At 43.8% G+C, this 27,866-nt stretch overlaps 1 protein-coding gene across 3 annotated transcripts in view; it reads left to right on the top strand.

Moving 5' to 3' along the window:
- CPNE4 (copine 4) overlaps positions 1–27,866 on the top strand; it is a 204,957-nt gene that overhangs the window by 88,852 nt on the left and 88,239 nt on the right. The window lies entirely within an intron of this gene.

Below are 27,866 nucleotides of genomic sequence, written 5' to 3'. Positions count from 1 at the left end.
AATGGACAGCTGCCCGATTGATTAAAATCTGCCTCTTCCATGCAAACTCAGTGCTGTAAACCCAGGCAGTGGCTGCTCAATACATGCATTGCGCGGATGTTTCCCACAATGGCATCCTTCATAACTTACCGTAGTAGCCACTCACTTGTCACGATGCCAACGTGTTGTGAATTTCTCCAGTCTTGCCTCTACAACCTGCCGGTGGTACATTGCAGGGACACGGATACGATACGCAACATGGCATCTTGACAGTGGGTGAATGGTACAGGATACAGAGTGAATGGTAGGGTACCGGTTTTTGGCAGGAGATATGATTGTCACAGTGAAATGCGTTCCTAGTTCTTTTCCGTACAATTTATCTCCCGCGTAATAAAGGTGTGGATCTTCTGTTATTGTCCTTATATTTCCATTCTTCACTGATCTGATAGGACCATGCTTGAGGGTTTGTTTGTGTGGGTGGGTTTGTTTTTTGTTTTTTTAAAAAAACAACCTCAACTATCTATTTTTTGGCCGAGAAACATGGGAAACTGCTCCGTTTCTCATTGATTTTGAGGTCATGCAGTGGTTAGTCAACACGCTCAGGAAAAAGATGGAATAAATATTTAATCTCCTGTTTATTAAAGAGTAATGTGGTCTGCAGTACTGTTCTTCAAAATGCTCAGCTGTGTCTGTAGAAGGAGAGTTCTCTCTCTCTCTCTCTCTGTATGTGCTTGAACATGCCCTGGGCCCTACCCTGCAACTACTACCTTGAGAGTTTAGAAAGGTTAAATTCTTTTGCTCCTGCAATTCAGTTTGCTGGTTTTTATTTTTTCACCCCAGTCGTTCCCTGGTGGAATCATTGCTTTGCACATTCTTTTTTAGGTGGATATATGCAGAAACCGTGCAGTATGAAAAGCAGAATGTGTTCGCTCTGCTGCTAATTTGCAGCTTCCTTGTTTTCACGGTAACTTGGCATTGCTCCAGCGCCTGAAGGTGCTTCAGGGTCATGACATTTCACCCAAAAGGTACCCAAGAGAATGCAGATTGTAACTGAGGAAATAAGAGAGTCTCTCTCTCTCTCTCTCTCTCTCTCTCTCTCTCTCTCACACACACACACACACACACACACACACTAACTTTTTATAAATCTCCTACATGGAGATTAGTCATCAGCGTAGAAAACCACCGCACATCAATCAGACTATAGAGGCAGGTGAGGAGAGCAATCAGCATCTTTCGGCTCCTGTTTAAGAGCACTTGATTCTCACAATGCTTCATCACACCTTCTCATAGTGAATCTAGTTCGTGTGGCCACCAGGCAGCAAAAATAGGACTCCCGAGCAGCAAGAGGGGTTTATCCTCTCATTTTAGGAAACCCCATATTTTTCAGGTGCACACAAGATCTTTCAAAATGGGGGACACCCGAGAGAACAGCCCGACGAGGACTGAGCATGGTCAATAGCCAAGGAACATTGTGTTTCAGTGGAGCACATAGCAGGTTGGCTGGCACCCTGAGCATAGGGACATGGGAAGCTGTGGTATAATAATAATAATAATAATAATTTATTATTTATACCCCGCCCATCTGGCTGGGTTTCCCCAGCCACTCTGGGCGGCTTCCAACTGAATATTAAAAACAGTACAGCATCAAACATTAAAAACTTCCCTAAAGAGGGCTGCCTTCAGATGACTTTTAAAAGTAAAATAGTTGTTTATTGCTTTGACATCTGCTGGGAGGGCGTTCCACAGGGCAGGCGCCACTACCGAGAAGGCCCTCTGCCTGGTTCCCTGTAACCTTACTTCTCGCAATGAGGGAACCGCCAGAAGGCCCTCGGCGCTGGATCTCAGTGTCCGGGCTGAACGATGGGGATGGAGACGCTCCTTCAGGTATACTGGACCAAGGCCGTTTAGGGCTTGAAAGGTCAGCACCAACACTTTGAATTGTGCTCGGAAACGTACTAGGAGCCAATGCAGATCTCTCAGAACCGGTGTTATGTGGTCCCGGCGGCCACTCCCAGTCACCAGTCTAGCTGCCGCATTCTGGATTAATTGCAGTTTCTGGGTCACCTTCAAAGGTAGCCCCACGTAGAGCGCGTTGCAGTAGTCCAAGCGGGAGATAACTAGAGCATGCACCACTTTGGCAAGACAGTCCGCGGGCAGGTAGGGTCTTAGCCTGCGTACCAGGTGGAGCTGGTAGACAGCTGCCCTGGACACAGAATTAACCTGTGCCTCCATGGACAGCTGTGAGTCCAAAATGACTGCCAGGCTGCGCACCTGGTCCTTCAGGGGCACAGTTACCCCATTCAGGACCAGGGAATCCCCCACGCCCGCCCGCCCCCTGTCCCCCAAAAACAGTACTTCTGTCTTGTCAGGATTCAACCTCAATCTGTTAGCCGCCATCCATCCTCCAACAGCCTCCAGGCACTCACAGAGTCAGACCTCTAGCTCAGTTTTGTCTACTACCTAGAAGTACCAGGGATTGAATCTGTGACCCCCAGCATTCAGTGAGCTATGGCCCCTTCTTGCAAAGCAGTCCAATTTCAAAGGAGAGGCTCTACTGCAACGTTTTGTTGCAGCTCCCTCCCACTTGCATCCTAATGAATTCATAAAAGTCTTATCTATCAGGATTTCCATAAATTAAAAATCCCCCCTTCCCTCCCCGTGGGCTGGAGATATCCTTTTCTATTTGCAGTCAAGAGTTTGCTGGAGAGCTATAAAGTTGTTCAAAGCAGAATATATCTAAGCTCATACATAAAAAGTGATTTCCAGCACTTCCCAGGTGACACAAAAACTTGCTGATTTTGCTCAGAGCTGTAGATCTTCCATAAAGATTAAAGACAAAAAAAACCAAAACCCACTGCCATTCAGTATGATAAAGAAGAAACATAGAGTCCTGTTTCTGAACCTGAAAGAGGATGTCGGATGCTGGTTTACTACTTATTACTTGCCTGTGGTAAGTGGTGCCCTGCAGAGGTTTTGTTTCATTAAAAACATCTGGATTGTCCCAGGTTGACATAGGCTGATACAGATGTTGTATGCTAGTTTAATTCTATGTTGGATGTTTACTTTTAGAGAAGACAGGAAGGCTTAACATCATATTAATAATTGTGGATAATTATCCTTTAAAAAAGGTACGTGGGTGGCGCTGTGAGTTAAATAACAGAGCCTAGGACTTGCCGATCAGAAGGTCGGCGGTTCGAATCCCTGCGACAGGGTGAGCTCCCGTTGCTCGGTCCCTGCTCCTGCCAACCTAGCAGTTCGAAAGTACATCAAAATGCAAGTAGATAAATAGGAACCGCTCCGGCAGGAAGGTAAACAGCGTTTCCTAGTCCACCAGAAGCAGCTTAGTCATGCTGGCCACATGACCTGGAAGCTGTACGCCGGTTCCCTCGGCCAATAAAGCGAGATGAGCGCCGCAACCCCAGAGTCGACCACGACTGGACCTAATGGTCAGGGGTCCCTTTACCTTTATCCTTTAAAAAACTGTATGTAGATGTAGATGTAGATGTAGATGTAGATGTAGATGTAGATGCAGATGCAGATGTAGATGTAGATGTAGATGTAGATGTAGATGTAGATGCAGATGTAGATGTAGATGCAGATGCAGATGCAGATGCAGATGTAGATGTAGATGTAGATGTAGATGTAGATGCAGATGTAGATGTAGATGTAGATAGATACACACACACACACACACACACACACACACACACACACAGAGTTAGCAGGGGCAGTTCATCCCATTTTGCCACCTGAGGCAAAACAGGAAGGTGGGGACCCCTCTGCCCCACCAAAGTCTTGCTTACTGGAGTTACACAACTGCAGATTCCAGATTCCAGAAGCCACTGCTGTTGTGTCTTGCTTCTCTGGCAGTGGCAGTGGCCCTGGTAGGAAAAGAACACCCAAGAGGTCACCACAAATACATTTAATTATTGTTGTTTGTATATATTTTAACAACCCCAGATGGGGACCAGAACTTTATTTTGGAAACCTGGTGTGTAGGTCACCAGCATGTAGTCGCTGAGGGCCAAAGGGATTGAAGCAAACTTTTTAAACTTCAGGTTTAGTGTCTGGAACTGAAATGTCAGCTGTACACAAAGACCAAATTCCATTAGTGTGAGTGGTAGAAAGTTTTAGATTCCGCAGATCTAAAAGTGCCCCCCCTCCCCAACTTAGGGCTCATCTATACCTCCATTTGCTCCACTGCTTTCCCCCAGGGAAAACCCACGGTTTAGCAAATTGCTGTTTGTTTTAGTTTAGTGATAAAGAGCAAACAAGAAATGCAGAAGTGTGGACAAGCCCTTAGTGACTATTAAAAGACCTACATCAAATTTGAGCATCTCCACTGCTTCTTTATCAGACATGTTCATCAGACTAAAAGGACATCATCAAAAGCTTTTAGGGTCCTCTTCCCCTCCCGCCCAAGGTCTGAATAGCTACGCTGTTTAGGCACTCAAGCAGTGTGACGTCCTTTGGGTTGTCAGCTGGGTGACACCTCTGGCTCAGCTTGAACTGTACACAGAATGATTGGCCTGATTTAAAAGCCAAGGAAGGGGCAATTCGACAGGAGACTCTTGTGGCTTCCCGTCTAAGAGGGAAGCAAAAGGAATTTTTAAACACATTCATGTGTCTGCTCAGGCTATTGGCAACTCCTGCCTTTTGACAGCAGCATCGACTCATCCTTTTAAGCATTCAAATTAACCGCCTTTGTGGGCAGGGCCCGCTCAACACATTTTGCCGCCCGGAGTGAAGAACAGAGTGGTGCCCCTTACCCGTCCCATGTTCTGGACGGATGGATTGAACTGGCAGTCAAATCTTATTTCAATACCAGCAGTGGGATGGCATCCGCCACCACACCTTAGGAAGCAAGCCAGAGTTGGAGGTCCAGGAAGGGCCACATGGCAACAGAGAGGGAAATGGTGGAGGCTGTTAGGAAGAACAGGTGGGGAATGTTGCTGCTGCCCCAACCCACTTAAGGTAGTTGCCCTCACTGTGCCTAATCGGAGGGACGGGGATGTTTTCTGCTGTGACATGTCTGTTACAGACTCCCCTGAGCATTGTAGATGTTGGGGGCAGGTGCCAGGTGCAGATCAGCAATAAATCAGAAAGTGTCAGTGAAAAAAGAGTAAGAAACAAGACTTAGGCTCCAATTTTGAGTGTGGAGGTCTGGCTGGAAGAAATATGGACCTTATTGGACTAGAGCTTCTCCGAGATTTGGTGTTTAATACTAAGGATTATCCAAAAAGCCGGCAGAGAGGAACTGAGAGAGAATTGAGAGCCTCGGACGTGAGATCCCCAGGCTGAGAGTAGACTAAGACTGATGGACATTTGTTGGGGATTGAAACCGGGAAAGGGGGGGGGTGGAGTTTGGGAATCCAAAGGGGGCATAATTATAATTTGTTTTGTTTTTATATTTGTTTTATGTATGAGAATTGGGGAAATCGTGGAAGGGAATTTAGGTCGACTTTAGAAAAAAGGCTCTAAGTATGAGAACAGATGTGCAATTATTGATGTTTATAAGTTATAAGTTATAGATTTATAAGTTAAAAGTTTAAAAGTTAAAATTGGTTTTTCTAAAAATGACTGAAATGTAGAAAGGTTAAAAATTGGGGACAAGAACTTGTTGAGCCAACAATTTGAACTGGAATACAAGAGGGGGAGGTGGGGGGAAGTCAAGAAAATATGTTATTGAAAGTGAGGACTTTGAATTTTATGTGTTTTTAAATCTTTTTTCTTCTTCTTTGTTTTGTTTTCCTATCTGTGTTTTTGTGTTTTTCTTTGACTTTTTGGGATAATGGAAAAATCTTAATAAATATCCTTTTAAAAAAACAAAACAGAAAATGTCAGTGAAGTTAACTCTTTATTCAAGAAAACAAGACTCAGGGCGGCTAACAACCAATAATAAAAACAAGTTGATTAAAATACAACTTAAAAAACACGATTAAAATACAACATTAAAACATTAAGATGCAGCCTCTTCACAGGAGAAGAAAGGAAAAAAGTAAGAGGGGGAGGGAATCAAATTGATTCTAAGCCAAAGGCCAGGCAGAACAACTATGTCTTACAGGTCCTGCGGAAAGAAATCAGATCCCGCAGGGCCCTGGTCTCATGAGACAGAGCTTTCCACCAGTGTTGAAAATGCCCTGGCTCTGGTTGAGGCTAATCTGACTTCCTTAGACCTCTAGGGTGTCCTTATTTATGGACCTTAAGATCCTCCGTGGGGCATACCGGGAGAGGCGGTCCCGTAGGTACAAGGGTCCTAGGCCGTGAAGGGCTTTAAAGGTCAAAACTAGCACCTTAAATCTGACCCTGTACTCCACTGGGAGCCAGTGCAGCTGGAAAAGCACTGAGTGAATATGCTCCCATGGCAGAGACCCCGTGAGGAGCCTCACTGCAGCATTCTGCACTCGCTGGAGTTTCTGGGACAGCTTCAAGGGCAGCCCCGCATAGAGCGAATTACAGTAGTCAAGCCTGGAGGTGACTGTCGCATGGATCACTGTGGCCAGGTCAGGGTGGGAAAGGTAAGGGACTAACTGCTTGATGCGGCTAAGTCTCTTCCTCCCCTGGGTCCTTCCCAAGCAATCTTGAGTTTTTGTCGCCTTGTCTGTCTCTGCTGCACTCTCTTCATACCGCTTCTGGTCCTGGAAAACCAGGGTGTCAGGGAATGGTCTGGATCTGAAAGATGGAGGAATGCAGTCACAGGCAGATCAGCTTCTCTCAGAAGAGGTGGACGGGGAATATTCACACACACCACCACCTCCAGTGTTTTCAGAAGCAGAGAAACAGGCAGACACAGATGCAGAATCTGAACGGATTAGGGAGGAGCTACCCAGCTATGAGATAATAACAAGAGATTCAGGAGGGTGGGGGCAGTTGGGAGACACATCAATCGAGAGTGTGGGGAAACCCGCTTCCCACCGACTCGGAGGTCCGAACGTATCAGGGAACAAAGGAGGCAGAGAGGGGGAGGGACTTCCTGTTGGCGCACTCCTTGCTGCGGAAGTAGGGAATCAGATTCGGAGTAAGCAACTGCCCTCTTTGCAGAGAGCTGTGTGTTTCGTGACCTCAACATGAAACTCTAATAAAAGGACTATAAATTTATCAACTGCTCGTTAATTCTTATCTGTGAAGTTACCTAAGGGAGGGGAGGACTCTCCGAACTTGACACAGGGGGAGGAGAGCTGGTCACAGCAGGAGGGGGAAATCCCCTGGCTTTTCAGAACCCTGCCTTATCTCTGCCTCTTCCCCCACCCCACCTCTCCAGCCTTCACTTCTGTCTCTGCTTCTGGACTTATCTCCATCACAGCCTCTTTGTGCTCACTAAACCCTGTAACCTCTTCAACTTCCAACATCTCCTCCTCCCAGTCTGCTCCCTCTTCTCTCTCTGCCCACTCCACCCATCCTCTGGCTCTGAGCCTTCTTCTCTTGGGGCTTCCACAGCTGGTTCCTCCCACCGCTCCTCTGCATCCAGCCAGTCCATGACACTGAACGATCCTGCACCATTTTAGGACACATATTCTGCTCAAATAGGGCACAAGGTCAACCCAGTCAGGTCCAGCACTTTGTTGCAATTGCACAAAGCACATAGTTCAAAGTTACAGCCAAGCCATTGTCCATCATTAATTATCTTCTCGTTGAGGTGCTCCTACTAAGTTTCCAATGAACTATGGGGTTCCCTAAAACCCCATAGGATCCAGAAATCAAATGATACTGAATAGAGCTCAAATGTATTTGATGGGGAATACTCTAAATATTCATTTTAAACCAAAAAAAAGTTCAGTATATTAGACATGTATACAAGTATTGAGCTTTTTGATAAAAATGAATATTTGGAGTATTGAGAACGAAGCCCCATTGAGTTCAGTAAAACTCCTCAGTTAGTGAGTATGAGCTTGCAGCCTTAATTGACTGAAGGAAACTATGCTTCCACTTTGGGATAGGTATGGGTTGATCAGGAAGATGCAACTAGGGGTTAGGGTAGGTTTCAGCCTTTTCATGGGGTTTTCCCGTCTGATGTTTGCCTCTCCTACCTGCCTGATCTCCCGCCCACCCACCTGTGGCTTCTTGTATGTGACTCACCCACTGCCCTCTGAGTATGCCCGGTTGGTCTCGGGACTTGGCACATCCCTTGAAAACACCTATTGATTGAGGGTGGCATTATTAATATACATGTTCTTATTATTCTGACAATAAATCATTAGCCTGGAGAAAAAATAGCCTGTGGTCCAGAGACTGCCTTTTATTCATTTTTAAATGTGATGACATTTCGGGCTTTTTGTATAGTAAACAGAAACACCCGAGGATGCTCACGGTGGAACGATTTCTTCCTAGAGAGCATCAAATGAGGCTAAATCAATTTCCTCCCTACAGGGGAAATGTATTGTTCTGGTTGCATCCCAGTGTGGATGGCAGGTGCTGGGAGCAGAGAAATTATTTATATGTAACTTTTTTTCTCATGACAGAGCCACATGGGGAAATTCACTAAACAGATTTTATTTTAAAAGCAGTTAATAATGATTAGTTGGGAAGTTTCTAACAGATTTTGAAGTTACAGACTTTCTGGGTCTGGCACATTTCTAAGGGTCACGTTTGGTATGGCAAAAGTCTGCAGATGCTGTCACTGTAAGGCTGCTTAACTTGGGCCACGTTCAAACCATACCTCTAAAGCAGTATGATGCCACTTTAAACAATCATGACTTCACCCAAAGAAATTCTGGGAGCTGTAGTTTGTTACAGGTGCTGAGAGTTATTAGAAGGTCCCAATTCCTCTCACAGAGCTACAATTCCAAGAGTAGTTTAACAATCAGTCCCTCTTCACAGGGAATTCTGGGAGTTGTGGCTCCATGAGAGGACGCAGGTGGCGCTGGGGGTTAAACCACAGAGCCTAGGACTTGCCAATCAGAAGGTCGGCGGTTCGAATCCCCGCGATGGGCTGAGCTCCCATTGCTCAGTGCCAGCTCCTGCCAACCTAGCAGTTCGAAAGCACGTCAAAGTGCAAGTAGATAAATAGGTACCTCTCCGGTGGGAAGGTAAACGGCATTTCCGTGTGCTGCTCTGGTTCGCCAGAAGCGGCTTAGTCATGCTGGCCACATGACCTGGAAGCTGTACACTGGCTTCCTCGGCCAATAAAGCGAGATGAGCGCCGCAACCCCAGAGTCGGTCACGACTGGACCTAATGGTCAGGAGTCCCTTTACCTTTAACAACTCTCAGCACCTTGACCAAACTTCAGCTCTCAGATTCATTTGGGGGAAACCATGACTGTTTTAATAGATATGGTGATGCTTTAAATCAGGCTTCCTCAACCTCGGCCCTCCAGATGTTTTTGGCCTGCAACTCTCATGATCCCTAGCTAGCAGGACCGGTGGTCAGGGATGCTGGGAATTGTAGTCTCAAAACATCTGGAGGGCCGAGGTTGAGGAAGCCTGATTTAAATGTATGGTGTGAGTGTGGCCGAGGTAAGCAACCCACACTGACTGTGCTGGTGAACTCACATGGCTCCAGCATCAATGGTGCCCTAGCGCCACACCTTCCAGGTAAGCAGCGCTGATGGTGCTATTGGGAGAATGGCTCTGTTTGCCTCATGCTACCATGCTGGCCACTGCTGGCAAAAGGGAAAACGGGACATGCAGTTTCCAAAAGGTAGCTATGTGAATATGAACAGAGCAGAGGAGGGAGAGGCAAATGAATCCCCCCCCACACACACACACTTTGCCTTTCTCCTTTGCTGTACCTTCCTGTCACTTGGAGAACTTCTTCCCCCAGCCCAGAAGTGAGATAAGAGGGAGAGATAATGGATGGAATCTGTCTGACTGGAAAATGACCTACCTACCTGCCTGCATAATTTCATTTGTATGCTACCTTTCCACATTTCGAACCATGCTCAAGGTGGCTTGCAGCGTGAGGGGGGGGGGAATACCAAAAAAACCAACAACCACAAATTGAAAAAATACACAGCCAAGCTGAACAATTCCCACATAAATCACAAGATCTAAAATAAAGATACAAAATACCAGCGGCACCAACCTTGACCCTGACAAAAATAATAATAATCCCAAACAACACCCCAGCCCCTCATAGCGATGATAGCATAGCAGGAGCATAACTCCACTAAGAAATGTGGTGAGGTTTGGAGTCAGTGGTCCAAATATTTTGCCTAAGGTTGGTCTGCCTGAGGTATTTTCATCTTTTTATCACACCAAGATTTAGACTGTGTATGCACCAAATGTTTAATGTACACCACACACACACACCTGGGAACTGTAGTTTACCCACCACAGAGCTAGAATTCCCAGCACCCATTCCAACAGCCTTGGATATGGGGGTGGGGGAATGTGCTTTAAATGTATGGTGTCTATGCACTCATCCCTGAATATTCACATGAGACATTACTTTTAAAGTGCCAAAAATACCTTCAGTGAATTGGGGAGGGAGGGAGGGAGGGGGGAAGTGACTGCATGACCACATGTCTGACTAGGAATCCTAAGCAGAGAAAAAACACTGAGGAAACAGGAACCATAATTTATGACAGCATCAACAGGAAGTGTAAAATCAAAGATGGGTGATGTGCCATTATGAAAGATTTTTGTCACCCATGTCTAGCATCTAGTCCAGCAATCTGTTTCCAACAGTGGGCAGCCAGATTTTTCTGGGGAGAGCACATCAGGGCATGAAGGCAGCAGACACAGACCCCTACTTGTCACACATACACAACTGGAATTCAGAGGAATGTTGACTCTGAGCCTGGAGTGACTGATAGGCCTGCTTTTCATGCAGTTCATCCCATTTTAAAACAAGTTAATCTCTGTAGCAATGTTTCAACCTATAATTATATATTTCATATTATTATATTATATTATATTATATTATATTATTATATCATACCATATTATATTATATTATATTATATTATATTATATTATATTATATTAATTTTGGCAGCCACCTGGGGTTCACTCAGTCCTTAGGCAGAGTGTGATGGCCCCCTCAAGCAGCTGCTTTGGAGTATCTTAAAATAATAATAATAATAATAATAATAATAATAATAATTATTATTATTATTATTATTATTATTGCTCCACCCATCAGGCTGGGTTTCCCAGGCCACTCTGGGCAGCTCCCAACAGAATATTAAAAATACAATAAAACATCAAACATTAAAAACCTCCCTAAACAGGGCTGCCTTCAGATGTCTTCTAAAAGTCAGATAGTTGTTTATTTCCTTGACATCTGATGGGAGGGCGTTCCCTGTAACTTCACTTCTCACAGGGAGGGAATGGCCAGAAGGCCCTCGGAGCTGGACCTCAGCCTCTGGGCTGAATGATGGGGGTGGAGATGCTCCTTCAGGTATACTGGGCCAAGGCAGAGAATTGTTAGCTACTTAATTTATTATTGGTGTTTGGTAGGAAGCTGAACATTTCAATGGGCCTCTCCAGGAAGATGCTTAAGAGACCCTGGTTGAAAAATGCTGCTCTGAGCTGTAAATTACCATTTTTATATAATTTTCTCATCAGTGTAAGATGCATGGTTGATTTTACTGCACCATAGCAGGGACCCTGATAAAATGGTCCTAGGCTCCAACACTCTTCCTTACATAGAGTGATGTTTGGTTTTACTCAGAATACCCACTGAAATTAATGAACATGACTAAGTTAGGTCCATTAATTCAGTCAGTCAAACTTTGAGTAAAGCTTAGTTGAATACCACCCGTAGCATGATAATTTATCCAGCTCTGATCTGCCAACTGCTTTTTGCAAACTGTCACCTGTGAACATAAGTTTGCTCATCTCCTACACCCGGTATCACACGTATCAGTTTTGTGGAAATTGCTCAGAAGCGTTGTATCTCCCTGTTGTACTTATCCCAGAGCCTTCTGAGCCAGGAGGCAGGTAGCTTGTTAATGCAAAGTGTCCCTTGGTCTTTGTGGTTCTTGGCTACATAAAGTAGGAATTAGTTGGAGGAGGAGAAGGAATGACTAATATAGCATGTCACAGGCTGAGGAACGTGATGTGATTTTGTGTGTGTTGAAGTGTGAAGTTGTAAATAGAGGTGTCAAAGTTAAGGCTACCAATGACAGATGCAGCAGAAGGAATACAGTTAGCTGTTATGAGGAGAGCTTTCGGGCTACTGAAGACTTAGTGTGGGTGGGAGGGATACTCTGATCCCCAGAGCACATGTCAAAAGACCTCTGTTTCCGTGAACTAGTAAGGCTCATCACATCCAGAATAAATGTTATGTAGCATCGCATACTTAGTGTGGTTGTTGGCGTCTCTTGAGTCATTTAGTTAGGCATCCGCCACATTGTCAAGGGTCTACATTTTTTCCTGCGCTCAGAAGACCCAGTTCACATTTACCTGACCCAGTGGTTCTCCAAGGAAGAAGTTGCCAAGTTTGACAGGAAGATTCGAGGACAATCAATATTGTATTTTGGGAATGATACATATTCTTACGTACTTGCATTGTTTTATACTTCCTAGATGTCCCATGGTCATATTTTGTTGTTTAGTCATTTAGTCATGTCCAACTCTTCGTGACAACATGGACCAGAGCACACCAGGCACTCCTGTCTTCCACTGCCTCCCGCAGTTTGGTCAAACTCATGTTGGTAGCTTCGAGAACACTGTCCAACCATCTCGTCCTCTGTCGTCCCCTTCTCCTTGTGCCCTCAATCTTTCCCAACATCAGGATCTTTTCCAGGGAGTCTTCTCTTCTCATGAGGTGGCCAAAGTATTGGAGCCTTAGCTTCACGATCTGTCCTTCCAGTGAGCACTCAGGGCTGATTTCCTTAAGAATGGATAGGTTTGATCTTCTTGCAGTCCATGGGGCTCTCAAGAGTCTCCTCCAGCACCATAATTCAAAAGCATCAATTCTTCGGCGATCAGCCTTCTTTATGGTCCAGCTCTCACTTCCATACATCACTACTGGGAAAACCATAGCTTTAACTATACGGACCTGTAATATGACTATATGGTCATATTATAAAGTATAAAACAATGCAGCCACATTGGTTGCTCTCTCCCAACTAATGGTTCTATATGTTTTAACTGGAATAGAAGCTGTAATCCCTTCGAAAAGACTGAAGCACTGTGTGGAGAAGACACAGGTGGCCATAACCTCTATTTGAGGACACCCTCTACTTGAAGGATTGTTTGGTTCAAGTCTGGAGGGCAACACATTGTCTACCCCTGCTGTAGGATCATCACCCTCCTGGCACTCTGACAGTTTAGCTTTTTCAGTGTCGTAGAACCTAAAATGTCATAAATGGTTTCTTGGCACTGTTTTCTTGAAGAAGAAGAAGAAGAAGAAAGATTTTTTCCCAGCAAATTATGGTTTGAAGCCAACGGAAGCACCGTTTTGGGTGTTAATCTTTCTAAAATGCCTTTTGATGGGAAAGGCCTAAATGACTTTGATCCCAATCCCAAAGTGGATTAGAAGCAAGCTTCTCCTTCCCTAAATTGATTTTGAAATGTAGATAAACAGCCCACATGCCAGAGGGTGCATTAAACTTTCGCCTGCCATGGATTATGTGGCTGAAGGCATCCAGATGATTGTGCAGCACTTTCTGCAATATGGCTATTAGAGAGCATTTTAAAAATCCATTTGAATAGTAATGGAAAGGCGCTGAGAACATAATATGCCTTAACCGTGGATATGGGATGGTGTAATAAATGTCAACATTTGTCTTCATACTAGATGGGGCTCATTCTCTTAATCAAGTGTAATGGACTTCGACTGAGTTAGAAAAGCGCTTGATTGATATCCACAGGTGGACCAATTAGGATGGCATTATGGAAAGACATGTAGAAGGGGGTAAAATAATAGGAAGAATGAATACCGCTGCTATTTTTCACAAATAGAAATAAAAGGTCACCTTTTGTCGCACTGTCATCCAAAGCCAGGTGCTGTTGCATGGACGACAATAGTGCAAGTGAGTGGGCAGCACAAAGCGCTGGCCCTATCATTAGGCAGACTGGAGTGACTGCCTCAGGCAGCAGGTTTTGATTGTTGTCATGAAAGGGCAGTAAATTGCTAGCAAACCTCTTTTTATTGTATTTTTACTCCTAGGGAAATGCAGTTGTTGGAACTTTCTGCCTTTGGTGCCAAAATGCCTGCACTTTCTGGAAACAATTGAATACATTTCTGTTCCAACAAACTTTTCCAGATGCCATTGGTGTCTACTTTATATTGTTTTCATATTCATCTGATTTTATTTTCTGTGTTGTTTTCAACTGCCTGTATTTTGTGCATTGCTTTGAGGCCTGTGTGGAAGGTGATTGGTTGGTTGGTTGGTTGGTTGACTGATAATTACAAGGAGTGGTTAATAAAAGCTCTTGCAAAGCTAACAATGTGGAGTTCTAGTTGTTCAAAATGAATTTCAAAGGAAAACAAGGAAAATGGAGATCAGTCACTGCAACATGACGCTGCTCCTTAAATAGAGTAGGCTGCCTCCTTCTGGGGACCAGGAAATTCTTCTTAGCACCACTGCAGACACCTGTAAGTCTAGATGGAGACCTTAAGGCAGGCTTCCTCAAACTCGGCCCTCCAGATGTTTTTGGCCTACAACTCCCATGATCCCTAGCTAGCAGGGCCAGTGGTCAGGGATGATGGGAATCATAGTCTCAAAACATCAGGAGGACCGAGTTTGAGGAAGCCTGCCTTAAACCTATCTGAGATTAAGGCTGCTATTATTCAGTTGTCCTTGTTTGCCCTTTGGGCATCCGTGTATTCTTACCACTAAATTGCGACATCTTTCTGAGATTGTTCCAAACACCTGATAGCGTACCTTTCTCAATGCCTGCTCTCAAAAGCGTTAGGTCAAAAGTAACAAACAGATTTAACAGTTTCATTACTTTTATTTTTGCTCATCCTTGTTTTTCACTTTCGTGTGGATAACGTCTCCCTAATCTCCTCAGCAGCATTATCTGATTCGGACTGATGAGAGGGAGTGACTATCCTATGAAGAAATAATAGAAAGGAGCTGTTAGAAACCGTGGTTCTCTCTTATTAATAACAAGTGTAAAGGGATTGGATTTGCAGGGAATGAAAAAGATTGTTTGAAGTCCAAATGTGTGTTTTTTTTGGGGGGGGGGGTTGGACGTTTATTGCATTTCCCTCCGTTGCATTAGAAATTTGATGTCGCTGATGCGATCTTTTGTGTTAGGCTTCTCTGAGTTTGAAAGCAGATAGCACAGTTTTGTCTGTGTTAATTATTCTGTCATTCCCTGGGTTTTTTTTATTTTATTTTATTCAGGATGACTGGCAAAAAGATCCTGAACTGAACAATGCGCTGCACAGATTTGATCAGGAAAGGTTCTGCCCACTTGTGTCATTCTTCCAAACACCTTTGTTCTTTTCCAGTCAGGCCAGCGCATTAGTCTCTTCTTCTTATTTCAGGTAATGTCACGGTGTAAAATAATGCCATTTCTCGCAGCCAGCAGTAAATGACCCTAGATGGTGCCAAATGATATTGTCATTGGGATCAAGGTGCCAAGACAGTGATGCCTCTCTCCCTGTTTAAATTCTTAGGAGAAAAGGCTGCTGGGGAGTTAATTATATGAATGAATAGAAATAGGAAGGACTTTAGGAAGAACTTTTCTGAGGGTAAGTGATGTTGGACAGTGGAATGGACTACCTATCTAGGAGGTGGGCTCAATAGAAGTGGGATGGCTATCTGTCATGGATTCTTTAGCTGAGATTCTTGCTTTGCAGGGGTTTGGACTAGATCAGGGGACCCCAAACTAAGGCCTGCAGGCTGGATAAGGCCTGAGGGACTCGTTTATCCGGCTCGCAGTGACCCCCGCCACCCACTGCTGCCACCTGCTCTTACCGGCATTGCACTGCGCGGCTGCCCACTTCCGGGTCGGAGGAGCACCAGAAATAGCTTGTGCGCATGCGCAAGCGTTATTTGCACATGCGCAAGCGTTATTTCCAGTGCACATCCGGGTCGGAGGAGGCCTGTGCACATGCACACAAGCTATTTCCGGTGCTCCTCTGACCAGGAAGTGCGCCGGAAATAGCGTGTGCGCACGCATATGGGCACGCACTCCCCCGCCCTCTGGCCTGCCGCACGATCGGCACTGGAGACACCGGCCCGAGGCGCGGTAAGTTTGCTGACCCCAGCTCTAACCCATGGGTAGGCAAACTAAGGCCCAGGGGCCGGATGTAGCCCAGTCGCCTTCTCAATCCGGCCTGCGCACAGTCTGGGAATCAGCGTGTTTTTACATGAGTAGAATGTGTCCTTTTATTTAAAATGCATCTCTGGGTTATTGGTGGGGCATAGGAATTCATTCATATTTTTTCAAAATATAGTCCGGCCCCCCACAAGGACTGAGGGACAGTGGACTGGCCCCCTGCTGAAAAAGTTTGCTCACCCCTCGACTAGATGGTCCTTTGGGTCTCTTGCAACTCTACAATTCTGTGATTCTATAGGGGGAGAAGATAACAAAATATTGGCCAAGCTTTTCATGCTCCATTGGATGGGCCCCATGCTCATTTTAAGTGGGTGTTTGGGGTCACTTATATGAAGATCCATAGCCAATGGTGTAATCCACAACACCAAGTAAGCTGCAGAAGTTTTATTAGTTGTAAAGCTCAGGCCATCCTAAACCACACGCTACATTCATTGTCAGGGGCTGTCAAACTTTTGGGTCTGGTGGTGAAATATACTCGGAGTCTTGGAGTGATTTCATGCTCTTTATTGCAGCTTGTAAAACAGTGATTTAATTGCCCCCCAAACCTCAGGCTTTTATATACATTATTTACACAATGAGTCCCGTCTGATTGGCTGATTCTGCTTCCCTCCTGGAGCCTGCAGGCCAATCAGTTGTTGCATTCTACGATCCTACCAGCCTAATAGGCTGGTTAACTTCCTCCTGGAGCCTGACTGGTCTTCTCCTGCAAGCCAATCAGTTGTTGCATTCTAGGATACTACTTGCCTATTGTTCTAGGATCCAAGCTTACTACATAACAGGTGGGCACATTTGCAAACTGGAGGAACTGTCATGAGCACCCCTGCCACTAAGCACATGCCAGAACCTGTTCTGTTGGCTGTGATAGAAGGATTATTTGGAGCTAATTTCAGCAAGAGGAGACGTCCCTGTGGGCACCAGGGAAAGTGCACGAGTGCCTGCAGGCACTGTGTTGTTGACTCCTGCATTGTTGTTGTTGTTGTTTAGTCATTTAGTCATGTCCAACTCTTCGTGACCCCATGGACCAGAGCACGCCAGGCCCTCCTGTCTTCCACTGCCTTCCACAGTTTGGTCAAACTCATGCTGGTAGCTTCGAGAACACTATCCAACCATCTCATCCTCTGTCGTCCCCTTCTCCTTGTGCCCTCCATCTTTCCCAACATCAGGGTCTTTTCCAGGGCGTCTTCTCTTCTCATGAGGTGGCCAAAGTATTGGAGCCTCAGCTTCACGATCTGTCCTTCCAATGAGCACTCAGGGCTGATTTCCTTCAGAATGGATAGGTTTGATCTTCTTGCAGTCCATGGGACTCTCAAGAGTCTCCTCCAGCACCCTAATTCAAAAGCATCAATTCTTCGGCAATCAGCCTTCTTTATGGTCCAGCTCTCACTTCCATACATCACTAGACTCCTGCATTAGGTGGGTGCAATTAACATGCTTTGGATTAGTTAAAACAATTTAAAATTGCAGGGATGAGGGGCCTGAGTGCATGGGGAGGGGGCTTTTTAATGCCTTGGTGCAATCCTGAAAGTGCTGTTTGCACTGGGAGATAAACTTTCATGTTCCTTCCTGGGAATAGAAAGGAAGGATGATATTCAACAGGATTGCTGCAGGAGACAATCCCAGTCCTGTCGGGACCCTTGATCATTGACCAATACTGCCTGAGGGTGCTGCAGGCCACAGCTTTTTTTGTGTTCATGTCCACGTCCTCTGTGCAGAATTTGAATGGAAGAGATTCAAACAGATTGAGTTCAAACGGACTGAATTAATGCAAACTGCACTGCTATTTTAAAATGAAGACCTTTCTCCCTTCGCATTATCCTCTTCTTTTCAGGAGTCCTCAATGATCAAGATGATTTTGCTTCATTGTACCTTTTTTTGTATGACTAGATTCTTTTTTAAAATGTACTGTGGGGTCGGAGAGTAAAAAAACCAACCAGCAGAGGCTTTTTGGCGTTAGAAAAGATGTTCTGTTCACTCCTCTTCTTTTTGCATTATATTCAGTTCTGGATCGTACTCTGAATCTTAGCTTGAAAGCTTAAAGGTAGGACTTTCATCTCCATGTTCGTTTTCCAGCACTCAACAGTTCTCATAAGCTTTCCATGCCACAGCACAGAAGGCCCAGATTAAGGGCTGCTTCAGTTATGTACATGTTCAGTGTACATCAAATGTTATGCAAACATGTGATTTAAAGAATGGCTAGGTGCATATCTAGTTCATAGCTGAGATATGCCTTTATTTTTTAAGAAAGGGTTATTGTTTCTCACTGAACATGCACCTGAAATTGTTTAAGCTGCTGTTATATGGAGACAGATCACTGCTTCATCTACACCAGCCTCCCTCAACCTGGTGCCCTTCAGAGTTTTGCAACTCAGCAGTAGAGCTTTGCAAGCAAAAGGGTCCCTGATCCCATCAATGGGTTGTATCCAACTACATTATACTTAGAGTAGACCTATTGAAATGAATAAGCCATACTCTGAATAGGACTAGCATTGGATACAACCCATAATTCTTAAGACCAGTTACAAAGTAATGTTGGAGGGGCTTTGGCCAATAAAGTTATCCTTAACAAATCATTTTCTATCCAGCCAACACTTACTGAAAAATATTGTTTGATATTGCCCCTGAAAAATAAGTTTTAAAAAGCCAAGCAATAGGTTCTAAAAATATGGAATACTTTCCTGCACACTCTCATCTATGTTTTTGGCTTTTTGCTGCTCCTCCTTTGATGGATTGGCTCTCTCGAGGCAGCTGCCAGTTCCCAAGATATTAAAGGCTGAGTGTTTGACCTAAGCTATTAAGGAGTTTTCTCTTCAAGTATAAACCCTTCTGTATTTGAAAATATCACTAGATTGTGTTGAGTTGAGCAATTTCAAAGGTGCCAGATGGATCTGGGCAGCCCAGTTCTGACTGTCATTTCAGCCGAGTGGAGTGGAATACTTGACTTTTCTTAAGTTTCATTTAAATTGAACCCCACTCCTTGTGCCCCGAACAATGAAAGCTAAGTAAATATGCACTATTTAAGGTGCCAAACGATGTTCTATATGATATTGTGGGGAATGAAGAAAATGTGGCCAAGAGTTTTATTATTATGAACACTTAAGGTCTACTTTATGGAATGCATGGCATAATTTATAATACTACGAGAAGAAAATTGGCCACCAAACCAAAACCCTCTTTGATTGCCACCTGGCAATTCATGTGTACCTAACTAAGGGGTAGCCAATGTAGTCCTCTCAAGATGTTGTTGGGACTTCAACTCCCATCAGCCCTAGCCAGCATGGCCAATAGTTGTGGATGCTGGGAATTGTAGTCCAACAACATGTGGAGGGCACCTTGTTGTCTACTTGTGATTTAACTGAACTGTATGCATATGGAGAGGAGAGGAGAGATGGGAGTGATAAATGTGCCAGGCATTGGGGGCCAGATGGCATGGCCTTGGAGTGGGAACAGATTGAGGGTTTGTAAGCAGTGTTCAACCCACTCATGTTTCTATTTGGACTGGTCGTAGCAGGCAAGAATGGCTAACATCACAGTTCTCCTATGGGGCAGATCAAGGGGAAGCAACTAGCTAGGATGGCTATATATAGACCTATGTCTCTGAATACCAAAGGTTATGTCTACAGTCATGTCCTGCTTGTGGCCTTCCTACTGGTATCTGTTGGATGTTAAACTGGGAAGAGTCTTTGGCCTGATCACCCTTCTTATGTTCCGATAACAATGTAGAGATAGCAGCAGTGTTGCAGATGCTAAGGATAGTGGCTAAAATACTGTTATGTACTGAGTTGAATAGGATCCAAAATGTGGCAGTCTGGTTGGTCCTAGAACAATGCAGCAGTACGATTGGTCCGCCCAATCCAGCTCCAGGTGGAAGTGAATCCACAACCTGATTGGCCTACCGGAGAATCCCAGAATTAGCCAATCACATGCAGCCCATTGTGTAAATAATGTATATAAAGCAGATATTGTGGGGGAACTTCCATTCCTCCTCACCACTATGAGCTGAATAAAGAGCATGGAATCCACTCTTGACTCCGAGTATATTTCAAATACAGAACAAAATGCGTAACTGGGTATGGAATCTGATCCAATGGGACCTCAACATGCAGAAGTGCAGGCTTCATCTCAAAACTTTCACTTATGGCAGAGAGACTCAAAGGGAACCCTATTGGGTCCCCTATCTTTTTAATGCCTCAGTGATATAATTGATTTGCCATTTGCATTATACCATTGAAAGTGAATTAATAAATCTTTCATTAAGAGCATGTCATTAGCAGACAGATTTCTTAAACTGACAGCTGCACTGGATCTGTATCAATTGATATGATTCATAAACCCATCTCTGAGCATGAGTATTAATCATGCTTTGCTTACCCAAGCGTATACATTAGGAGATCTTTAGCAGCATCAAATGCCTTATTGGATTGCTATTTATAGGCAATTCATTAAGTGGCAAATTACAGGAACGATGTAATGAGGTTAACACACCGATGTAAGAAGATCAGATAATGATCTTCATAGTAACAGCATTACCATATTCAAATAAAATTAAAGTTATTTATTTCCAGGCATCTGCAGTTATGATGTGAGGGCATCATTTAAAAAAAATAAATCCATTGTTTGTTCTCTTCAATTTTCTGCTAGACAAACCTGTTTACAAGTTACTGTTTGGATTTTTTTATTTAAAAAAAATCACTTCTTTCCTTCAACTTGATTGTTAAGTGTTAAAATTTCTTAAGTGAATGAAGCTGAAATCATTCTTCAGAATGTGACTTCTCAGAATTTAGCAGTCTTGATTGCTGTGAGTAAACATAGCTTCAAAAAAATAATATACTATTTAACGATGCCACCCCTGCTTAATATTGACTGTTGTTTGTCTACCTTAAAGGCATTTCCAATCACAAACACCTTTTAAAAAAAAGTAATTGAAGAATCTCATTTTGCATTCTGAACAGATCACTTTCTGGATCCTCAGTAAGGTGAACAACCCCTTCATTCAGCAGTGTTTATGTTATAACAATAATTATTACAATGTTAATATAATTATAAGTAGTTAAGTTCTAAATTGCACCAATGTTGGTTTCATTGGGACCATTGGGACCAAGGAACATCCAAAGTAAGGAGGCTTGAAAGAATGTAAATCTTGCAGCGTTTGCTCGTAAGATGTAAATATGGTGAGAATGCAAGAGTCCAAAGACGGTTCAACTTCATTTTTGTTTCTCTGAAGGCAAAAATTTGGCTGAAGCTAAAAGGTGTGATATACCATCTATACATCATTTTCATGTAATTCTCTCTTAATAGTATGCAATCTGTGAATTTTATGTCAACATTCCACAATTTCCCCCAACTTTCCAGTTGAATGTTGTGTCCCACATCCTGAGCCCATTTAATCATAACTGATTTAACCTCTTCATCTTTGGTTTCCCACTCTAATAAAATAACATCTTTGCCATTTTCACTGGTGTGTAGAAGGTGGTCCTTGGGGGTGCCCTTTAGACTTGGTATGTGCACCTTGGCGAATGCTGGACAGTGGCGCCAGGGTGCGCCTGTCAGATCCACATAACCCAAGTTCACACAGCAAAGAGGAAGAGTCCTTTTCTGTATGGCCACAGGCTGCAGCTGTTAACATGTCCAGTGGAAAGGGATTTAATCCCTTTTTATGACAACCTCACCTGCCTGGACTCCTATGATTAGATTTATTTGATTTGTGGCAGATCTTCTAAATTGTTATATGTAACAAATATAACCATTTAAACCATGTAAGTTTATTTGTTTTTATTTTGATTATATATTTTGTGGTTTTATATTTTGATTTTGTTCTGTGAACTGCCCTGAGACCTCCAGGTATAGGGTGGTATATAAATTCTAATAATAATAATATTTTTTGTTGTTGTTTAGTCATGTCCGACTCTTGGTGACCCCATGGACCAGAGCACACCAGGCACTCCTGTCTTCCACTGCTCCCCACAGTTTGGTCAAACTAATAATAATAATAATAATAATAATACAGTGGTACCTCGGGTTACATACACCTTTTTTTACATACACTTCAGGTTACAGACTCCGCTAACCCAGAAATATTACCTCCAGTTAAGAACTTTGCTTCAGGCTGAGAACATAAATTGTGCTCCGACGGCGCGGCGGCAGCAGGAGGCCCCATTAGCTAAAGTGGTGCTTCAGGTCAAGAACAGTTTCAGGTTAAGTACGGACCTCCGGAACGAATTAAGTACTTAACCTGAGGTACCACTGTAGTAAGTTGAGTCATGAGTCTTCTTCATGGGTGTGCTGGTAAACTGAAAAACTAGTGCAGTCTTGAAATTAGTGGTTCAAATCAGTACAATTATGAAAGGTTCAGCCTGTCATCTTGATTCAAAATGGTGTCCAAATGTGTCCAAACGTCGGTAGAAACCTACTCCTTGATGTCAGGAATGCAAAATTTAGCTATGCTATCTTAAGAGATTTTGAAATGTATAATGAACAACTTTTCATAATACATATGTGTGTGTGTGTATGCAGATAGATAAATAAATAGACAGAACTAGTGTGGGCAGGGTATTGGCATATCATCAAAACTAAAAGAAGAGAAGTACATGAACTGAATTATGGGGAAAATGAAGCATAGAATTCAAATAGCTCATTTATTCTACTTCATGTATTTCCTTCCCAGTCAAACTGAATGACCTAAAAAAAAGTCTTCTGTTCATTTCATATTTTAATGGAGAGTCACACTTCTTACAGCAGCTGGATCAACCTCAAAATTCTGGACCTCTCTGAAGAAGTGCATTTGAATGCACTTGAAAGGCACCTCACTCAAGAATATCAAGTACCTAATGATTAGTTAAAGCAGTAGCTCAGAGAATGTAAAGGCCTTCTCAGCGGAAGAAAAATGATCGGACTGCAGAGGAGTGTGTGTGTGTAAGAGAAAGCTCTAGAAATTATGCAGGGCTATTTCTTAAATGCTGTAGTAGTATCTTGTTCTATAAGAACAAATATATATGAAGCAAAGTAGTGATATGGTAACTTGAGAATAAAATAGATGATAATATCCCAAATTTAAGTGTGGGGGTGGTGGTTTGTTTTTGTTTTGTTTTTATTTTATTTTTTGTACAGTGGTACTTCAGGTTACATACGCTTCAGGTTACATACGCTTCAGGTTACATACGCTTCAGGTTACAGACTCTGCTAACCCAGAAATAGTGCTTCAGGTTAAGAACTTTGCTTCAGGATGAGAAGAGAAATCGTGCTCCAGCGGCGCGGTGGCAGCAGGAGGCCCCATTAGCTAAAGTGGTGCTTCAGGTTAAGAACGGACCTCCGGAACGAATTAAGTACTTAACCCGAGGTACCACTGTATTCTCATTTTCTGCTGTGAACCGCCCTGGGATCTTTGGATGAAGGGTGATACAGAAATTTAACAACAACACAGGGCCAGCTCTACTATTAAGCAGAGAGAGGCAGCTGAATTGGGGTGTCATGAAAGGGCATCCCGTGGCTAGTCATTGGGGATGGGTGGCTGCATGGAGAGAGCTTCAGGGCAACTGGCCTCCCATCTGCTGTGTTGCTGTGCTTACTGAGAGGAGGAGGGCAAGGTGCCAGAAGCTGGCGCTGGGCAAACACAGCAATGGGAGTGCCAGATGGACTCTGCTGCTGTGCTTGCACCATGCCAAGCTCAGCAGGCGTAGTTTGTCATGCATGAAAAGTCATGTGGGCTTATTTACAAGGCAGAGGTCTAGGATTGCAGCCTAAATAACTCACCCCTGGAGCAAAGCAGGGATTTGAAACAATTAGGTTAGTGCACGAATCCTGGGACATTCCAACACTATGCTGAAAAAAAGAACTTCACATGAGCTAAGGTAAAGGTAAAGGGAGCCCTGACCATTAGGTCCAGTCGTGACCGACTCTGGGGTTGCGGTGCTCATCTCGCTTTACTGGCCGAAGGAGCCGGCGTACAGCTTCTGGGTCATGTGGCCAGCATGACTAAGCCATTTCTGGCGAACCAGAGCAGCGCACGGAAACGCCGTTTACCTTCCCGCCGGAGCGGTACCTATTTATCTACTTGCACTTTGAAGTGCTTTTGAACTGCTAGGTTGGCAGGAGCAGGGACCGAGCAACCGGAGCTCACCCCGTCACGGGGATTCGAACCGCCAACCTTCTGATCGGCAAGTCCTAGGCTCTGTGGTTTAACCCACAGCGCCACCCACGTCCCATGAGCTACTCATCACTATTCTCAAACGTCAGTCAATGTGAAAGCAATAGCTCTAAAGCATGGTGACCTTTCTGACCATTTGTGGAATGGAGATGAAGTGGTGTGAAAGCAGAGTTAATAATAAAAAGCCAAACTTACTCATGAGCTACCAAGTGAAGTGTAAATTGCTTTGTGCTTCTGTTGGAATCTCATATAAGTTATTGCTGCCTGGAAAGTTACATCTTGTTAATTTCCATTAGTCCTAAAAATAGCACTCCGCAGCCACATTCAGGGTTTTCTCTCTTAGGCTTCTCAGATTTAATCAATATTTAGGAATGTCCATTTAATGATTTTTAATGCACATAATTTCTTTCAAATATGTGTGTCTTGCTTCACAGAAATAATCTCCAAAAGGCATACAAGAGAGTATACAATCACAAATCTGCAAAGCTAAAATATATATTTATGTTTATGTTTATGCTTTTTATAAATGTCTATATTAAAATATTTTTTAAGATTAAAAATGGTTCAAACAGATTCTCAAAACAAAACAAAATGGAACATTTCAGGAATGTGCATGTCATCTAAGAGATACATAGTTTCAAAACATAGTGAAATACTGGCTCTCATTACTGAGTAGCACAATCTGGAAATAATTGATGATCAGAGAGCAAAGAAATACACTTCTAAAAGGTGTCTGAAACATGGCACATTCAAAATGGCATGAGCGATGGTATTCCAGGGTTTTGGTGACACTACAGAGAAGGACCGTTTCCATAATATTACAAGGTGACAGGGCATCTTCCAATGATGGTAGTGGCCTACTGGGTAGATGATATGCTGTATCTGTTAGGATATTTCCGTTCCACCTTAAAAGGGAGCAGGATATTTGTGTCACAGCCTGCGTATTTCCTGTTTCACAGGAGGTTTCTGTTGTGTCTTTGCTTTCGTTTCCTTCTTCGTGCCTGAAAGCTGAAGCAGGCGGTCATGTTTTTTCTTTGTTCTGACCAACGCTGAATAAACTAGTAAATATGCTCTCCTGCGTGCAACTTCTGCTGTGCATTATCTGCTGATAAGAGTGTGCACCAGCCCTGGAATGTGGCAAGCTATCTTCTAGAGCTCGTGTCACTAATTGCTGATACTGCGTGACTACGGGAGATCGATGGAACGTCCGGCAGCCGGCTTGGGGGCCATGATGGACTTTGTCTCCCTGGCAGTATCCCAACAGTATCCTGGTCACAAGTTCTATAGGTTCTTATATGGCAGTGGACACTTGCTAGGAAATGAGATGGCTTGAATATAGTGCAACTTACTTCTGAGTAGGGTTGTGCTGTCAGTCATGAAATCCTAAAGTCTGCTAAGACCATATTTCTGCTTCGACCTTCAATCAATTCTTCGGTCAGAATCTAAAGCTTGTGAAAAGCTACTGTCGTTGAGTTTGAGTGGTGCTTTCTTGAGAGGCCTCAGATCATGGAGAGTTGTTATGATTTGATTCCACCTCCACCTTCACAGCATTTGCAGACGTGATTCGCAGAGTGAGAGCTCTCTGATCTTCCTTCCTCAAGCACAGTAGGCAGAATCCAGCAGGTCACGACTAAGGGTGGAATGAGACGTTGATGAGGAACAGAAACGTGACACCAGGAACACTCAACAAGAATGTCCTTCTTTTTTTTCTTTTTTGTTGTTGTTGGCTTATAAACCATGGCTTGCTTAACTATGGTTTGTTATATCGTTTTGTTTTATTTGATTGAATAATAAAACAGACAATAAAAGCGACATTGCAGACATTAACAATAAAAATTATAATATAAGTTAAGTTCCAGTTCAAAGAAATTCAGCTTTAGTCTTCTCAGAATAATAATCATTTTATTATTTATATGCCACCCATCTGACTGGGTGACCCCCTTTGGGCATCTCCCAACAAAATATTAAAAACACAACAAAACCTCAACCACTAGAAACTTCCCTGTACAGGGCTGCCTTCATATATCCTCCAAAAGGCATGTAGTTATCCATCTGTTTGACACATACTGGGAGCCAACGCAGATGTTATATGGTCTCAGCGGCTGCTCCCGGTCACCATTCTGGCTGCCACATTCTGGATTAGTTGTCATTTCCGAGTCACCTTCAAAGGTGGCCCCACACAGAAGTGCACTGCAGTAGTCCAAGCAGGAGATAAGCAGAGCATGCACCACTCTGGCGAGACAATGCGCAGGCAGGCAGGGTCTCGGCCGTCATACTGGGTGGAGCTGGGAGACAGATGCCCTGAGGCAGCTGGGGTGTATGGGGGCAGAGAAGGACTCTCTCTCCTGAGCTTCCCTGACTACTTCCCTCTTTGTTCTGGCATCTAGAGTAATTTGCTTTTCCCTCCCAGAAGCAGATGGTGATGTGTAATGCGGTGGGAGGCAGGAGAAAGTCCTACTTGCGACATGTCACATGCTCCCATTACTACATACTGTACTACAGGGGAGAAGATGAAGAACTGAAAATGAGGCTGCCATTTTTGGCAGCCATCCCATGTTCCCATCCCAAGTCCCACCTTGAGCCCATTTGCAAATTGTTGGGTCTTGTTTTGTTTCAACTGAGTCCTGTGCCATCACTTTCTATGAGAATTGCTTATTCTGACTTACTTTTTGCTGAATTTACATCATAAAGCCTTTCACTGTTCGCATGTTCATCTGCAGGTTGGCAAGGAATGAAACATCTGATTTGCATGTGCAAATCAGCGATCAATCCTGCATCTTTTATGTATCCCAAATGTTCAGATGATAAAATTTTGCCTAAGCTCATCTCCTTTGCTGTCTATTAATGAAGAAATTCTACCCATCTGCATGCTGTTTTATTTCCACGAATAGGTGTGTTCACACATTACGCTGGACACAGGGACAAGCTGTCTGTACACGTGCAAGTGCTTGTGTGAAAGAGGGTGTGCTTGTTCATAGTTGTGTAGAACTCAACTATTGTGTGCATAGCTGTACACTGAAAAAGTGTACAGCTGAACTGTTGGGTATGCAGGTACACAGACTGTACACTCACTGAATGTAGCATGTGAACACCCCAATGACTTTATTTGTTTTTCTGAAAAGTATGAACCTTTAAGCTAGGCTTCAGCAGCCTTGCACCTCCCAGATACTTTGGATTACAGTTGATGGGAGTTGTAGTACGAAACCTGTTGAGGGCACAACATTGGTGAAGGCTGGTTTAAAACTTCACCAAACCTATTTTAGCAAGGCCCAAAACAACAACAACAACAACAACAACAACAACAACAACAACAACAATAATAAATTATTTATATCCCGCCCTCCCCATCCGAAGCTGGGCTCAGAGCAGCTAACAACAGTAAAATGATACAACATTCTACAATCATTTCATTATAAAATCAGTTCAAATCAGATTAATGGCAACCATTGGGCTCTGTGAGGATTGCCAAAGGAGGGGGTCAGGTTGTGCCCTGGCCAAAGGCCTGGTGGAACAGTTCTGTCTTGCAGGCCCTGCGGAAAGATGTCAAGTCCCGCAGGGC

This window comes from Podarcis raffonei, chromosome 12 (assembly GCF_027172205.1).
Source record: "Podarcis raffonei isolate rPodRaf1 chromosome 12, rPodRaf1.pri, whole genome shotgun sequence".
NCBI lineage: Eukaryota > Metazoa > Chordata > Lepidosauria > Squamata > Lacertidae > Podarcis > Podarcis raffonei.
This window is presented reverse-complemented; position numbering and strand designations above follow the sequence as displayed.